The sequence below is a fragment of the Lolium perenne genome, chromosome 1 (genome assembly GCF_019359855.2).
Source record: "Lolium perenne isolate Kyuss_39 chromosome 1, Kyuss_2.0, whole genome shotgun sequence".
Classification (NCBI taxonomy): Eukaryota; Viridiplantae; Streptophyta; class Magnoliopsida; order Poales; family Poaceae; genus Lolium; species Lolium perenne.
Window position 1 is genome coordinate 40,214,931 of NC_067244.2, and position 17,781 is coordinate 40,232,711.

The 17,781-nt window shown below is 43.5% G+C and overlaps 1 long non-coding RNA gene across 2 annotated transcripts in view; it reads right to left on the reverse strand.

Annotated features, from left to right (window-relative positions):
- Positions 1-17,531, reverse strand: part of LOC127347358 (uncharacterized) — a 53,478-nt gene extending 35,947 nt beyond the window's left edge. For both annotated transcript variants that reach the window (XR_011753412.1, XR_007879622.2), the window contains exon 1: positions 17,508-17,531. This is a non-coding gene — a long non-coding RNA (uncharacterized lncRNA). The remainder of the gene's footprint in view (positions 1-17,507) is intronic.
- Between the last annotated feature and the right edge of the window lie 250 nt (positions 17,532-17,781).

Consider the following 17,781-nt stretch of genomic DNA (forward strand, 5'->3'; position numbering starts at 1 on the left):
ATTACTGTTGGCTTTGTCTAATGCTTACCAAAAGTTCAGAAACAACTTGCGTTTGCTTACAATCATCATACACTAATTTTTCACTTTTCATCTGTCTCATCCGATTATATAAACCGTTGATTTCCATTGGCTTCTTTTGTAATCATTTGCATTGTTGTCAACAGTTCTCTATGCACAACCCTATTCTTCCACTTACACCCGCACTATTTGCATCAGTCTATCTCATAGATTTATTAAATATCAATGATGAGTTCTGTTGCTATTCATATGCAGGATGAAACTTACGTGCCTCTACTCAAATGGATAAAAAATGATCCTGATGAGGCTTCTTTGTGAAGACGATGGTGCCGCCACCATCTTCTGAAAAACCTCCTCAAGCACAAGGCCACGGGCCACTGGTGGTACCCTTTTCAAGAAGAGGTATATTTTCTTAATCCTCATACATGATTTGATTTTTGTCTGTTTATTGCCGGCTTTGTCTAATGCTTACCAATAGTTCGAAACACACACACCTATTCTTACACTTACATCCAGCACTATATGCATCGGTGTCTCATAGATTCATTTTATATATCACTGCGATGTCTGTTGCTCTTCAATTTTCATATGCAGATCGAAATCGCTAACCCTTCATTGGTCAAAAGGATTGCAATTGCTGCCGATGAGGCATCTGCAGAGGCTGCCACCAAGTTCTTGTCAGCCCCACCTTACGGATGCTTATATAAGCTCAAGTCCAAGGACCGGCCGGGCCGTAACCATCCAAGGGTTCCCCTATATTTTCTTAAGCCACATATACATGCCAGGATTTATGTCTGATATTATCACCGGCTCTGTCTAATGCTTTTTGGAATTCGGAAACACCAAATTAGCATGCTTATATTCATCATACACTAATTTTTCACTGCTCAGTTTGTAACATAGTGTTATGCACTCGCTTGTCAACATTTGCATTGCTCTGAACTATGCACTTTACACAACCTAATTCTTCCACTTACATTCAGCGCTACGCACCAAAAGAGTACCTCCCATGTTTCCTTCACCATCCCGATGCCGAGCTTGCGGGAATATGGCAGGCCCATGTACATACCCCGCATATAACACCTCCTATGGCTCTATCTACCTTTCTAGTAGCTCCTTCACAGAGTTACAGGTATGTATTCTCAGTGGTTTAGCATGAATTGGCATATAGTAAAGTCTTGTTTTTAGTCTTCCTGCTTCTTACATTTGTATCAATTTTCACATGCAGACTGTACCTTGTGAACTTCGTCCAATGATTAACCAGATGTGTCCGCATGAAGGGTCTTTCACTATGCATGGCAATGGCAAATTGATGTACACCTACACGGTCTATGAGGTGTATGTCTACAAGACGCAGAGCCATCACATATTTGTATGGACATGATTGGAGAAAGTTTGCTTTTGACTACGGCCCGAAGAAGGGCGACGAGCCGAGGATCGAAACTCAAACGGGCAGATATACGTAATCGCTACGAGTTGGAGACACTTCCAAATATATAATATGTAACTTTTTTCTACTCATATCTTTTGATAACTGTTCTGAGCAGTTGTTCTAAACCATTCCCTCTGTTCTAGCTTGCTGGGTTTAACATGATCAAAGCTGCAGATCCCCTGATGGAACATGAGCGGATGTCACAAAGGGCAACCACACCAGCACCAGCACCGGCTTCCCACTCTCCTGCATCAGCACCGGTTCCTGTACCAGCTCCGTTCTTGCATCTACCCGGCAGTCCCCTACATCAGCATTGGTTCCCGTAGAGGCCCCATATACTACACCTACCCAAGAGCTCCTGCATCAAGATCGGTTCCTCTTAGCTGCACCGTTTGTCGCACCTGCCCAACAGCCTTCCTCGCATCGCACCGGTTCCTCTAGAGGCACCGTTTCACCGCACCTGCCCGGCAGTCTCCTGCATCGGCACCAGCTCGTGTACCAGCCAGGCTCCCGCACTGCCCAGCCCGGATCACCGAGGTCTCGGCTCATTCTTGTGGCCACCCGTGTGGTGACCAGGACGCATCCGAAGGCTATGTTCGTGAGTATATGACAAGATAACTGCTCTTATCTTGATGTCTTCTCTTGCTCAAAGTCTCACATGGTTCGGTGCATTGGTGCCATTGACTAATTTTTGGTGGTATCTCTTGCTTTGAATCAGAAATTGCCTAAAAGTATCTCCAAGGATCTCAATGCTGGCCGAAGGGGCAAGATATCCCTCGTCATGGAGAGTGAAGGTCTCACCGTGGAGGGACGGTACTCCGTCGGTCCCACAGAGATGGCCGCTTGGCTGTTACTTCCAGGTGGAAAAAGTTCATTGACGGTGCCAAACTTCGCATTGGATCAAAGTTGAAGGTCAAGATCTTTCGATGCCGCTATGACATGCTGGTCATAAAGTTCGCGGTTGTCTAGTTCTATTGCCCCATGAGCCCTTAGCAAATGCATTTGTAGTTATACTTATATAAGGTTATCTTATCTGAACTGCTAATTAATTGTATGGGTGGTAAAACTCTGGCAAGCTTTTGCTCTTAGCAAGTATGTATGTATGATCAGCTATTATGATAACTAATGTTTGTGTTCATCTTAATTTGCATTTCTGTTTTAGAAAAAAACTTAATTTCTATTTTGGCTGACCTGTTAGAGAACTATCAGATTGAACCCACAACATGATTCAAATAGATTCATTACACCGAGCCACATGTCTTGACCTTGCTATACACTACTTCCATTAATCAGTGCAAGAAGGCTTACCCGAGCTGCTGAACCATGGCAGATTCGAATCCACCTTATCTATCTAGAAATACAACCTTTGCGAGAAAGAGGATTTGCGGTATGGGGAGGCTGACATTGGGGACCCATGAGCCAAAGCGTCATCAACGTTTTAAAGGTGGCAGGAGATCGAAAGAAAAAATAAGCCAAAAATCGGTTGGTAAACAAATTCAAGAAAGAAACATTTACCTTTACGAGAGGATGACATGCGGGACCCATGAGGCAGCAGCAACCTCAACTATTTCAAGGCGGCGGGGATCAAAAGAAAAAGGAAATAGCCAGAAATTAATTAGGGTCAAAAATAAATCCATCAAAGGAAACTTTTATTGTTCATAGAGGATGGCATGTGGGACCGACTTGCCAGCTGCGTCGTCATCGTTTTCAAAGGGGGCAGGGGATCAAAAGAAAAAGGCAAATAGCCAGAAATTAGGGGGAAAAAATAAATCCAACAAAGGAAACTTTTATTGTTCATAGAGGATGACATGCGGGACCCATGAGCCAGCAGCTTCCTCAACGTTTCAAAGTCGGCATGAGAGTGAAAGAAAAAGGCAAGTGACATAATATCAGGAGCCAAAAATAATCCAAGAAAAGAAACTTTATTGTACATAGAGGATGACATGCGGGTCCCATTTTGTAGCAGCGGTCTCAACGCTTCCAAGGAGGCACGGGATCAAAAGAAAAATGAAGTAGCCGAGAAATCAGGGTGTGAAAAAAAATCCAAGAAAAGAAAGATTTCAATTGGGCTGTATACGGACATCCGGGCCTTCGAACTATCCCGCCGGGCCTTTTGACTCGTACAATTTCAGCCCACTCCAAAACAGGAAAGGTCGGATTTTTCTCAAAAAAAAAAAATAGGAAAGTCCTATGCTTCGCAAAAACAAAAAACAAGGAGATTCAACATATAAGTTTGTTTATGTAGATATAAAGATTTAATTTATCCGTTTGCAATAGCTCAGAGCGAAATACAACGTTTATTGTCTGCAAAATAAAATATCACATGTTTCTTGTACGGGGAGGCTGACATCGGGGACCCATGAGCCAGCAGCGTCGTCAACGTTTCAAAGGCGGCAGGGGATCGAAAATAAAAAAAAAGCCAAAAATCAGTTGGTAAAAAAATACAAGAAAAGAAAACATTTATCGTTCTGAGAGGATAACATGCGGGACCCATGAGGCAGCACCATCCTCAACGTTTCAAAGTCGGCATGAGATCGAAAGAAAAAGCCAAGTGACATAATATCAGGAGCCAAAAATAATCCAAGAAAAGAAATTTTATTGTACATAGAGGATGACATGCGGGTCCCATTTTGTAGCAGCGGTCTCAACGTTTCCAAGGCGGCACAGGACCAAAAGAAAAATGAGGCAGCAGCATTCTCAACAATTCCAAGGCGGCAGGGGATCAAAAGAAAAAAAAGGAAATAGCCATAAATTAATTAGGGGTCAAAAATAAATCCACCAAAGGAAACTTTTATTGTTCATAGAGGATGACATGTGGGACCGACCTGCCAACATATGACGTCCTCATCGTTTCAAAGGGGGCGGGGATCAAAAGAAAAAGCCAAATAGCCAGAAATTAGGGGTCAAAAATAACTCCAAGAAAGGAAACTTTTATTGTTCGTAGAGGATGACATGCGGGACCCATGAGCCAGCAGCTTACTCAACGTTTCAAAGGTGGCATGAGATCGAAAGAAAAAGGCAAGTGACCAAATATCAGGAGCCAAAAATAATCCAAGATTTATTGTACATAGAGGATGACATGTGGGTCCCATTTTGCAGTAGCGGTCTCAATGTTTGTAATGCGGCTTGAGATCAAAAGAAAAAGAAAGTAGCTAGTAATTAGGGGGTGAAAAAAAATCCAAGAAAAGAAAGTTGATGGACATAGAGGATGACATGCGGGTCCCTTGAGCCATCAGCTTACTCAACGTTTCAAAGGGGGCAGGGGATCAAAAGAAAAAGGCAAGCCAAAAATCAGAGGGAGAAAAAATCCAACAAAGGAAACTTTTATAGCACATAGAGGATGACATGCGGGTCCCATGAGCCAAGAGGTTCCTCAACGTTTCAAACGTGGCATGAGATCGAAAGAAAAAGGCAAGTGACCAAATATGAGGTGCCAAAAAAACTCCAAGAAAAGAAAGTTGATTGCTCATAGAGGATGACATGCGGGTCCCATTTAGGCTGCACGGCGGTCTCACTTTGTTTGACAGGCGGCAGGGGATCGAAAGAAAAAGGCAAGTGACCAAATATCCGGAGCCAAAAATAATTCAAGAAAAGAAAGTTTTATAGTCCATAGAGGATGACATGCGGGTCCCATTTAGCAGCAGCGGTATCACCGTTTGAGAGGCGGCAGGGGATCGAAAGAAAAAGGCAAGTGACCAAATATGAGGTGCCAAAAAAATCCAAGAAAAGAAAGTTTTATAGTACATAGAGGATGACATGCGGGTCCCATTTAGCAGCAGCGGTATCACCGTTTGAGAGGCGGCAGGGGATCGAAAGAAAAAGGCAAGTGACCAAATATGAGGTGCCAAAAAAATCCAAGAAAAGAAAGTTTTATAGTACATAGAGGATGACATGCGGGTCCCATTTAGCAGCAGCGGTATCACCGTTTGAGAGGCGGCAGGGGATCGAAAAAAAAAAAGCAAGTGACCAAATATGAGGTGCCAAAAAAAACTCCAAGAAAAGAAAGTTGATTGCACATAGAGGATGACATGCGGGTCCCATTTAGCAGCAGCGGTCTCAACGTTTCCAAGGCGGCAAGGGATCAAAAGAAAAAGGAAGTAGCCAGAAATCAGGGGGTCAAAAAAAATCCAAGAATAGAAAGAATTTTGGTTCATAGAGGATGACATGCGGGACCCATCATCCTGCATCGTAAACGGCTCGATCGGAGAACGTTGAACGAGATGGCGCGATCTAGAAAAAAAACAATGCCAGAGAGGCTGCCATCTGGGCCCTACATCCCTCGGCGGTGCGGATTTGCGTTGACTCGGCCGGTGAACCCGAGATTTCGAGATGCACCACGTCCCGGGCCACCATACGCGACGTTTTGGCCGCTTTCGTCGGGCTAGGTGGCCTCAAAAACGAGAAAAAAAAAGTTTTGACATGCACCACGGAGGGACCCAAAATCGTCGGCCATGGTACACCAGCAACCACGGCGCGACTTCAACTTCGTCGGCCATGGCAACTTTTCTTGTAGTGATGGATGAAACATGAGAATGATTTAATATACTTCCCAACAAATGCACTCATCTCAACTTACTCACATTCACAATAAAGAGGTTTCATTAAGACTTTTGCAAGAAGCACAACATTTGCAAATCAAGAGATTCATGCCAAGATGCAACCACATGGTTGGATGCTAGAAAAATATGCATGAGAAGATACTTGTTACCGAGATAGCATTGGTGTGGATGTAGTAGATATGTGTTCGTTGACCATCCTAGCTTGCCTCAAGTTACCATTGAGTCACCACTTCTTCCCAAGAGTGAGACAAACATCCAATGCATATCCATTGCACCTAACACAAAGGTAAGTACAAAATGGTCCCCAAACTAATTGGGTCCGAAGTAGTTAGACACACTACAACATATAGGACAAACTCCACAATTCTATGTGCATATAGATATGAAATTGAATTTCATGCACATCTTAGCCAAATTAGGATTTGATGGAGTTTACCATATATATTGGATCAAAGAAAGTGACACATGCCATAAGATATACATATATTAAATATGCATGCACAATACTTTCAAAAACCAAAGGAAGATACAATTTGGACAAAACACCAAATAAACCAAGAGACAATGGTTGTCCAAATTGTATCAAAGAATCAAATCAACACAAGATTGACTACAAAGACTTATCTCATTATGAGAAGCTAATTAAACCTAAACACAAAGGAATGAGATAACCAACTCCCAAGAGAGCAAGGTTCCAACAAATAAACCAAACCCTCGACACTTCTTATGATGGCACAAAGTACCAAAAGAAAGTTTATGTCTCCCAAAACCAAAAAAATTATAATGATCAAGAGATGTTAAGCATTTTAATAAATATAGAAGAGCTCCCCCAAGATTGGTGCATTATCTAGGATTTTTCATATGAATACAAAATGCACAAAACTAGGATCATCACGCTACCTATATCTTCTTAAAATGCTAGAAAGTTTGAATAGACAACTTAGATCCATAAGTTGCAAGGAAGACACATGGGAGTCAAAGCACAACAAATTCATGGCAATAAATAAGGCAATTTAAACACAAGAGCCAATGTAGATATGATCAATAAATATCTACCTCATAATTGATTACCAATTGTCCTAGGACAAGAGGTATTAGGAAATATTTCCCGGTGGTAGTTTGTAAGTATACATAAGATCATATTTACAACGAACAAAGCATATGGTAAAAGATACGAGTTAACCATCATGCAAAGAAAGTTTCTTGATAGCTTCATTTAGTCATACCAACATGCAAGGCAATTAATAGTATTCATACCAATATGCAAAGCAATTAATAGTATTCATACCAACATGCAAAGCAATTAATAGTATGACTTGAAGCACATGGTTTTCCAAAAATGTATTGAGGGACACGTTGTGAAAAACCATGCCAAGAAAAACTTTCACAAATAAGATCCACAAAGATATTAGCAATGAAGCTATTTAAGAAAATTGGAGCTTGTTTGAGCAAACATGCCACATAGGAGAGAGATAATTTTTACGATATCAATTATATGTGACACAACCTCAAATGTTCACATTTTCTAGGCTTGTAATATGCACAAAGCTTATTACCCCCCCCCCCATAATGTGATAAGGAATTTATTTTCACAAGAGGCAAATAAGATCCAACTAGAGATATTAATGGACATTAGAATTTGAATTTCTCATGAAGATGACATACCACATAGAGACTAGATAATCTTGCAATATCAATTCTAAGTGATATTCCTCATGTACACACATTGTTAGGATTGTGAAATTCCTAAAGGCATATCACTCCCCCAAAATGTTATAGTCCATTAATCTCTCATAAGAGCCATATAAGATACAACAAGATGCAAAGAGGCTCCAACACAAACACAAATACATGGTGTGCAACCCAACATGCATAGACTTGATTTCTCAAGAAAAACTATTAGGAAGCACAACATATACAAACACATGTTAGGAACAAAACTAACACATGCAAAGGGGCGAGTAACTTTCAATATAAATGAGTTGAGCACATGTTACCGCAAGGAGGAACATTGAATATATGATAGAAGCAAGATAACCAAGACTTGGCTTGAGATAATATAAATGATGAAGATCCCTTAATTCTTCATGATGTAGCCAAGTCTCCAATGCCCTCCAACAAGCACCTATTGATCAAGTTTTGGATTGTTGGTCCCCAGCTAAGTTGGGTCCTAAGAGGTTAGTCACAATAGGCTTGGCAACCCAAATGGTTCTTTTCTTGACACCACTTTGAGCACCAACATATTTGGCAAACACATTGCCACCCTCATCCTTATGAATAGAATAAACATCATCAATGGTGATAGAGTTGGATGAGGTACCAATAGTGCAAAAGGAGGAGATGTGGCCCTTCTCGTGACATATGTAGCAAGTTCTTTTCTTCTCCTTCTTCTCACTAGATTTCTCCACAATGGGAGCATTGGCTTGGTTCTTCTTGGGAAGTGGCATTTCTTCAACTTGAGGTTGAATATGAGTTTGAACTTGAGGCCGCTTCACTTTTTGCTTCTTCTTCAAAGGGCAAGATCTAACATGGTGCCCTTCAATTTTGCACTTGAAGCAAACAATCTTGGCTGGGTCTTTGACTTGTACTTGGCCCTTATTCTTGTTGTTGTTATTGTTCTTGTTGTTGGATTTGAATCCAAGTCCACTCTTGTCATTGGGGGATTGTTGCACACTTAACATCGTGTCAAGTTTGCATTTCCCTTCATGACTCTTTACCAAGTCGGTCTTCAAAGAAGTGACTTGGGCCTTGAGCTCTTTGATTTCCTCTACATGGTTAGTAACAACACAAGTACTAGAGGAAGTAGAATCTTCATTATTAGAGCAACAAGGCAAGGAAGATAATTCATCACAAGATTTAGCAATATTATGAGTGGGTGAATTACTAGGACTAGCACATGGCAATATAGCATTTTGAGTAGTAGTGCTAGTATCCACATGAGGCTTACAAGGTGTTTCCTTTGATATGATAGCCTCATGAGCTAACTTTAGCCTATCATGAGAGGCTAGAAGATCCTCATGGGAGCTAGAAAGCTTTCCATAATTTTCTTCCAATTTCCCATAATTGCTAGTTAGCAAATCAAGTTGAGCCCTTAGCTCAACATTCTCCTTCAAGATAGATGCTTCACAAGAAGTAGAGTTAGTAGCACAAGCATCATCACAAGACACATCAAGAAGAGAGGGTAACATAGCATGCTATTTTAAATATGAAGCTTGTAGTTGCTCATATGACTTGGTGAGGATAGAGTGTTCGCTCTCCAAGGCCTTGTGGGCCTTGTCTAGATCATCTAGATCCTTAACAAGTTTATCATGACCAACACCAACTTTGGACTTTTCATTTTTAAGCAATTTTAATTTAGCTTTAGCATGGTCTCTTTCTTTAGTGAGTTTAGCAAATATTTCATTTTGAGACACCTCAAGGGTTTCAAGTTGCTCCTCTAGAGAGGCTACGGTATCTTGTTCTTCTTCAAGATCATTCTTTAAGGATGCTACATCATTGGCATACTCTCGTTCAAGAGCACCCTTTTTATCAATGGTGTTCTCATGCATCCAAATAAGTTTTTGGCTCTCAATAGCGGTAGTCAAGATTTCAAAGAAGTGAGTGCTAGCAATTTTATCTTTGCAAATAACCTTGAATACGCTCTCACCCTTATCGCGTAGAGAGACAACCCAATCCTCTTCTTCATATTCATCCTCATCCTTATCACCACAAGACATATTAGGATCCATGGCAGGAGGTACCGTGGAACCCTTGGCCATAAGGCATATATGAGGACCGTGAGATAAAGATGAGGAGTTACTTGAGGCTCCTTTCAAGATCTTGTCTTGACCAATAGAATCTTTGGTTTCCTCTACATTGTTAGACACAAAACAACTAGAGGAAATAGAATCATTTTTATCATGGCCATAAGACAAATCAAGCATATCATTATGAGATTTATTTAAGCAACTTACACATGATATGCAAGTACTATCAACACAAGCATGTAAATCATTTCTAGTGCTAGATGTGTTTAAGTCCAAAGATGAAGCATTGCAATCAGATAGAGATGAAGAATCATCAATAGTAAGCTCAATATAAACATTGCAATTTTCATCACCACTCACCATATCATTACCTTGTGTCTTACCACACTTTGGTGAAGTGGATGAAGATGAGAACTCATCACGGCCGGAAGTGGAAGCAATACAATCATCCTCAATAATGTTGGACACATCATATTTGTCTTTAAGCTTTGTCCATAATTCATGAGCGCTCCAAAAAGGCATGATTGAAGAAGTAACTACATTGCTCACAACAATGGAAAACACATGAGAAGCAAGAGCATCGAGGCAAGAGTTTTTCTCCTCCTCAAGAGATAAATTTTGAGGATCCTTAGGAGAAGAAAAACCCATGCCAAGAAATCGCTCCATGTCCGGGGACATACCCCGTAAGATTTTAAGCGCATAAATTTTCCATAGATCATAATTTGTGCCATCAAATATAAACAAGTTATTGTGCGCTAATCCCCTAATCGACATCTTTACTCTCAAGGCGGTGAAGCCTAAGAATGAGAGACCTTGCTCTGATACCAATTGAAAGGACACGGATGTCGCCTAGAGGGGGGGGGGTGAATAGGCGATTTAAAACTTTTACGAGATGGGCTTAACAAATGCGGAATAAAAACTAGCGTTTACTTTGTCAAGCCCAAAGCCTATATACTATTGTTCACCTATGTGCACCAACAACTTATTCTAAGCAATGGTTCACCTATGTGCACCAACAACTTATGCTAAGCAATACAAGCAAGTATGTGATAGCAAGATATATATAACTTCAAGCACGATGGCTATCACAAGGTAAAGTGCATAAGTAAAGAGCTAGGGTATAGAGATAACCGAGGCACGCGGGAGACGATGATTTATCCCGGAGTTCACACTCTTGCGAGTGCTAATCTCCGGTGGAGAGGTGCGGTTGCTTAGTGCTCCCGAACGCCACAAGAGGCTCACCTTGAGGTGTGGTTGCTCGATGCACACCAACGCCACAAAGGCCTCACCCCAAGATGCGGTACTCACACCACACACCGAACGCCACGGAGGCGCCTCACCTAAATCTCCGGTGACCCTCGCCACAAAGGCCTAGGTCACGGTTCCACTAAGGGATTTCCTTCGAGGCGGAAACCGGGCCTTACACAAAGCTTGGGGCACGCATCCACAAATTAATTGGAGGCTCCCAAGAAATTGCCACAAAGGCCTCAAATCCGTCTAGGGTTCCAAGAACCCAAGAGTAACAACTTTCTTGCTTTCACTTCCACGAATCACCGTGAAGAACTCAAACCGATGCACCAAATGCAATGGCAAGAACACCACAAAGATGCTCAAGTCCTTCTCTCTCAAATTCCAACAAAGCTACAAAAGCTATTGGGGGAATAAGAGAGGAAGAACAAATAGGAGGAGGAACACCAAATTTCTCCAAGATCTAGATCTAGTGGATTCCCCTCACAAAGAGAGGGATTTAATTGGTGAAGGTGTAGATCTAGATCTCCTCTATCTATCTCTCAAATAGATGCAAGATTCATGGGAGGGAGAGGGAGATAGCAAGCTCAAAGAAGGTCAACAATGGAGGCAAAAACGAGCTCAAACGGTTGGGGAACATTGGGGAAGAAGATCCCCTTAAATAGGGCAAGAGAAATCTGCCCGTTATGCACAAAACTCGTCAAAACCGGAACTTCCGGTCATTTGGGGCGGAACTTCCGCCCCCCGGAAGTACCGGCCAAGTTCCGGATGAAGTGGGGCGACCCTGGAAAGCTTACAGTATACTTTTGCGTGCAGAATCGTCATTTCCGGAAGTTCGCCGGAACTAGGGCGGAAGTTCCGGCCACCGGAACTTCCGGCCAACTTCTGGCCAAAAAACTGCTTCACGGAAACTTGAATAACTTTTGCATCCGGACTCCGATTTTGATGATCTTGGGCTCGTTTCGAAGCTAGTAAAAAGCTCTACAAGATCATGCATGGAACCATCATAGTCCAGTAAGGTAGGATAGAAACAAATGGATAAAGGTTTTACCTATCTATAAACAGCAAACCGGTAAAACCTCCAATATGGAAAATGCAACAACTTGAGTTAGGAAACTCGGATTTAGGTGAAACCAATTTTGTTGTAAAGAAGATGACAAGAGATACCCCACAAAGAGTGAAAGGCTTAAGAACAAGTGGGGTAGGTTTTTCTATGTATTTTAGAGTGAAACCTCTCAATACGAGAAACCGAGAAAAACTCCAATATCGAAAACGCAACAAGTGATTCATGCGGAATCCGTTTTCGATGAACTAGAGCTTGCTATGGAAATAACCAAAAGCTCTAAATCACCACATGGATAAGATCCAAATAACAACCAAGAAATATGATGCAAGGATGCAAAGTTTTAAGCTCTCTCTGAACGATACGATCGAGTTACTCACTCGAGAGCCCTCTTGATAGTACGGCAACTAAACTATAAAACGGTCTCCAACTACACCATGAGACCTGTAAGAAAGAAACCCTATCAAGAGCAAACCTTAACCTTGCGCATTCCTCTTGAGCTCGATGAAGACGATCTTGATCACAACAAGATGGAACACCTTTCTTGATTGTACTTGCTTGATGAAGTCTTGTGGATTGCTCCCCCATAATCCACCATGGGAGAGCATTTTCTTCGGCACATCTTCACATATCCATGATCACCATATGGATGGCAGGCTTCAAGCAAATGATCTCTTAGAGATGGCCCATCTTGAACTTGCACTTCATTTCTTCATTCTTCATCATGTTGATGTCTTGAAGTTAACTTTGAGGGATCACTTCATCTTCATCTTCAAGACATACTTGATACTTGATATCCTTCATTAATTTCTTCTTAATGCAACCTTGAAGCCAACATATGGTTCAAGCATTGCCTATGGACAACACCTACAAATATAACTCAATGCAAACATCAGTCCATAGGGATTGTCATTAATTACCAAAACCACACATGGGGGTCCATGCACTTTCACCCTCTTCGACGCCGTCCCCTCAACGGACGTCGCCGCCGCCTCAGCCGGTGCATCGGAGGCTGCTGCCGCCGGTGGCGGTCAGATCCCGCCGGGATATGACCCCTATGAGCCGGTGCCGTACGTCCCGCCCCCGAACCCCTACGACACCTTCCTGGAGGACCCATGGAGCGAGGTAACTACGGTTTGCTTCCTTTTTTGTTCCCCATTCCTTTTTGAACCCTATTTTTGCTGGTGTAGATGGATCTGTAGATGGATGAGCATTGGGCTAATATTTGCGCCGATTTTATTCCATTTTGTTTTGATCACTTCTTGATTTCCTTTAAGATTTGGGTTTCGGCCGTTCGATTAATTTATGCAAGTAATAATTGGATCTCAATCAGTTAATTTATGCAAGTAATCATGGGATCTCAATCAGTTATTTTATGCACTAATCGAAAGATATCAACCGTTTAATTTTGCAAATAATCTGGAATGTGTTCAAGTTCAGATCTGGAATCTGTTTCTTTGCCTATGATGAATCGTTGGGCACAAATTTTTACAGGGAGGGTTCAGCGAACCATTGCTGTGTACAAATCTGTTGTGCATGAGCTTTGGTTCGCTTACACCTTCCCTGTAGATATATAATCGTGCCCACTCTAACTGAGGCAGTTGAAGTCCGTGCCGCCGAGTCTCCTAGTGCAGAAGGGGCACCTGTAGACACCCTTGGCGAAGTAGGAGATGTACTGGCCGACCTGCAGCCTCCGCAGCACCTGGCGAGTCTTGACGTCCTCCTCCTCGTCGTCGCTGCCGACGTCGCTGCCAGACATCTGATCCATATCAAACAGAAACTATGAGTGAATGAGTTACAACGATGACGAACGTGCATGATAACAAAGTTAGGAAAAACAGAGTCTGCCTCAGTTAGAGTGGGCACGATTATATATCAGCAACACCTTCCCCAAGGTCGGCATGACGGTGAACGTCTACTCCTTCCGCGCCAAGCACAGGGCGCTCGGCATGCACCTCCGCAGCATGCAGCGGGTGGAGATCTCCGCCGGGCGCATGCCTCCGCTCAAGCCCAAGGCTCCCAAGGGGAGCAGCAGCAACAAGTGGAGGGAGAGCCAGATGGGGTAGGCGGAGTCCTGGACGTGTGCTGCTGCTGCCTCCCATTTTGTTGTCGGGATCCCTTTGTTGTTAGTTAGGGATCCCTTGTTGTTATGTTGTTTGTATGATGGTGCTGTGAAGAACCTAGAACCTGTTACTATGTTGGCTGCTGTGTATGCAGCTTATTATCTAGGGAGGGATCACTATTATCTATCCCTATTCTACTATATTTTGTTGGCCCTACTTTGTTTTCTCGATTTACTATGACTGTGAATTTATCGTACATTACCCTGGATCCCTACTAGATTTGCTGCCATATTGGGCAAACAACGAGGGCCAAAAGGCACAAATAATTGAAGAAACACAGAAATGCAAACTTCTCTAGATTTGATACTTATTTGGTGAAAAGGACAGAGAGAAAAGAGGGGAAAAAGGTGCTCTTAATAATGCCAATTTGGGGCCGAGAGAGACAGAACCCAGCTCCTGCTCACGTGCGCAACCAAACGCGGTCTCGTCCTGTCCCACGCGGTCCCTTTCTACCGGCCCCACACGACATGGCCCCACACGTGACAGAACGGTCAACTAAACGGGAATCCTGCCGTCTGAGCTGCTTCTGCGGGTTTCAAACAAGGGCTTGGAGAAAACTGAGGAAAAACTAAGGAGCTGGGGAAAACTGAGTACAACTAAGGACCTGAGGGCACGAAAATAGAAATCCCTTGATATTTTAGTGAATGGTAGGCCTTAACTCTATATCCTAACTATGACATTGCTAACAAATTACAGGCAACATTACGTATCCCATGACATCATTTGTACCCTACTTACTCATTGGTGCACACTAATAAATCATAACGAGACCAAGTGGTAAAATTTTATCCATTACGCAAGCACGGAAACAACCTTTGCTTGCTGGTGTTCCTAGAGAGTGGAGATGGCTTTATGGGATAGCAACAAAAAAAGTATCATTCTTCTGGGCTTTTTTTGCGGAAGATATCAATCTTCTGATTATTACACGGCTGGAATGGTAGTCCAGCACCTTGGGCAACACCGCCACGCTCGTTTGAGGCAACATTGAGGGGTCGTACCTGCACGATCGCGGCTGAACGGCGGTTGCCGTTTGACTGATTGGATAGTGGCTGCAGTGACAAAACCTTATACACTTGTGCTTAAACAAAGTTCCATGTATAAGGTTCTATCACTGCAGCCACCCACAGCTCTGTTTAATATTGTAATATTACAAGAAAAAGAAAAAATCAGACTGTTTTGAGTTCCTGTTCCTCTGATGGTCAGAATACAAAAGAGGTTAATCCTGCTGAGAGCTTAAATTCAGGTGAGAATAAAGGAAACCTGCTCTATACTAGGAAACCTGCTCCTAGTCCTGATATCATGCACTTCAAGAAATCCTAGCCCATGTGCAGCGAGGATGCATGTAGTATATTACTATGTCATTTGGTTGCTTCAAGACATGTTCTTTACTTTGCCATAGTTTAGCCGGAAATTTTTTTTTTTTCGAGAGCACGCGAAACACGTGCCTTATCTTTATAGAAGAAGGAACACAAACAATTACAAGAAAGCACAAGAGTGCTGAAACCCACGCACACCACCTCCCTCCGCCTAGGCCTACTCTCTCGCTATCCCTAGTCTCCCTCCTCTCTTGGCCCTCTCCCAGAGGTGGAACTCCTCTCTAATCGCTACGACCATTTGGTCAACCGTCTTCTGCTCTCTCTCATTCCTGAAAGCCCTCGCATTCCTCTGCTTCCAGAGTGTCCAAGCCGTACAGATAACCATGGAGTCAAAACGCTTCCTGTCGACCCTCCGCACTCGCTTGCGGGCCTCCGTCCACCATCTCTGTAGGTTCCCCGAGTACCCCGGGTCTGTGATCCGCAGATTCGCGCTCTGTATGACCTTGCACCACACCTGTCTTGCGTATGGGCATAGGGTTAGGATATGATCAATGTTATCCTCATCCTGCAGACATGTATAGCACGTATCTGGATGCTCCTGGAGCCCATGCCTCGCCCTCCTATCTGAAGTCCACAACCTGTATCGCAACGCCAACCATGCAAACACCTTGCATTTCATGGGGGAGAAAGAGCTCCACACCGGCTCACTCATGCTCCATCTGACGCTGCCCTCGCAGAGCATCTTGTACGTGCCCTTCGCCGTGTAGGTTCCCGACTCCACGCCTTTCCAGGCAATATGATCGGGTCTCATGCCATCCTTCTCCACCTCCTCGACGGCCTCCCACAGGCTCAGACATTGCATCCAGAGCTCGGCGGTCATCTCCCCTTGTATATCATCTATCCATCCGTCCCCATGCAGCGCCTCCGCCACTAGGCTGTTGTTTCTCTTCCTGGTGGGTACCCTAGCAAAGACCTCCGGCGCCAGCTCCTCTGCGGTGTGCCCACCAATCCATCTATCCTTCCAAAACAAGATCAAACGCCCATCTCCCACCGTGAACTACGCCAGGCTCTGGAATAGACCTGCGGCTTCTGGATCATTTAGCCCAGGTAGGCCTTGCCATGGCCTCTCCGGATCCGTGCGTCTAAGCCAGTGCCATCTCACTCTAAGGGCAAGGCCCTGCAATCTGAGGTCCTTGACCCCCAATCCGCCAAACTTCTTTGGTTTGCAAATGCTCCTCCAAGCTACCATACACTGTCCTCCCTGCACTTCATCCTTTCCGGCCCAAAAGAAGGCCCTCATCCACTTGTTTATCTCCTCTAGCATCCAGGCTGGGGCCTCAGCGACCACCATTTGGTGTACCGCTCTCGCCGCCACAACTGAGTTAATTAGAACGAGTCTCCCCTCTCTCTTGACCATCCCTCTTTGCCACGCCGGGACACACTTGGTGACCTGGTCCAGTAACGGCTGCCACTCCGCCTTGGTGTATGAGAGTCATGCTCATGCCATATTTTAGCCAGAAAATAACAGAGACATACAGTATTTGTCACATCACGTATTGATAACTTTTTTGTGCTTGTGTATGAGATAGCTTTGTTCTGGTTGTTGCAAACATAACAAACAAAAATATCTTGAAGCAACAGCAAAGAAAATGATGCAATGTTTCACATGCAACATACATAGCTTCGGCAGAAACTGTAATCAGGTGGATAATGGAATCGATCCAATCCGCCCCTGCATTGATGCCTGCCTAGTGCTAGTACCAGTAAAGTAAACAGATGGATCATGGAATCAATGCCTACCTCGTACTAGTACTAGTAAAGCAAGCAGGTGGATCGATTAGTCTTGGTACTACTTTGCTAGTACGTGGTCTCTTTTTTTTCTTTTAACTTGGTTCGCTCGCTCGCACACGCAAGTACCAGGACATGAACACACGAAATCAGGACATTTAACGGACAAGATCGAATTTAAGAATAAGTGAGAGAGGCAGAATAATCTAAGTACCTTCTTGCATCTAGGATCCCTAAGAGCATCTCCAGTCGCGTCCCTCAAAAAGCGTCCGGCATAAATGATTTGGGGCACGTCTGGGACCGCGCCGGACAAAAAGAGACCAAAAATCTGCACAAAAAAGAGGCCCTTCCCAGCCGCGTCCCTCAAACAGCGTCCGGATGCATGCATTTTAATAGAGGGGACCACCCCATGTGGGAAAAGTAGATGAGAGAAAGTGTGGGAAAAGAGACTAGCATGTGGGGACTAGGGGCTGCATGCATGTGGACGC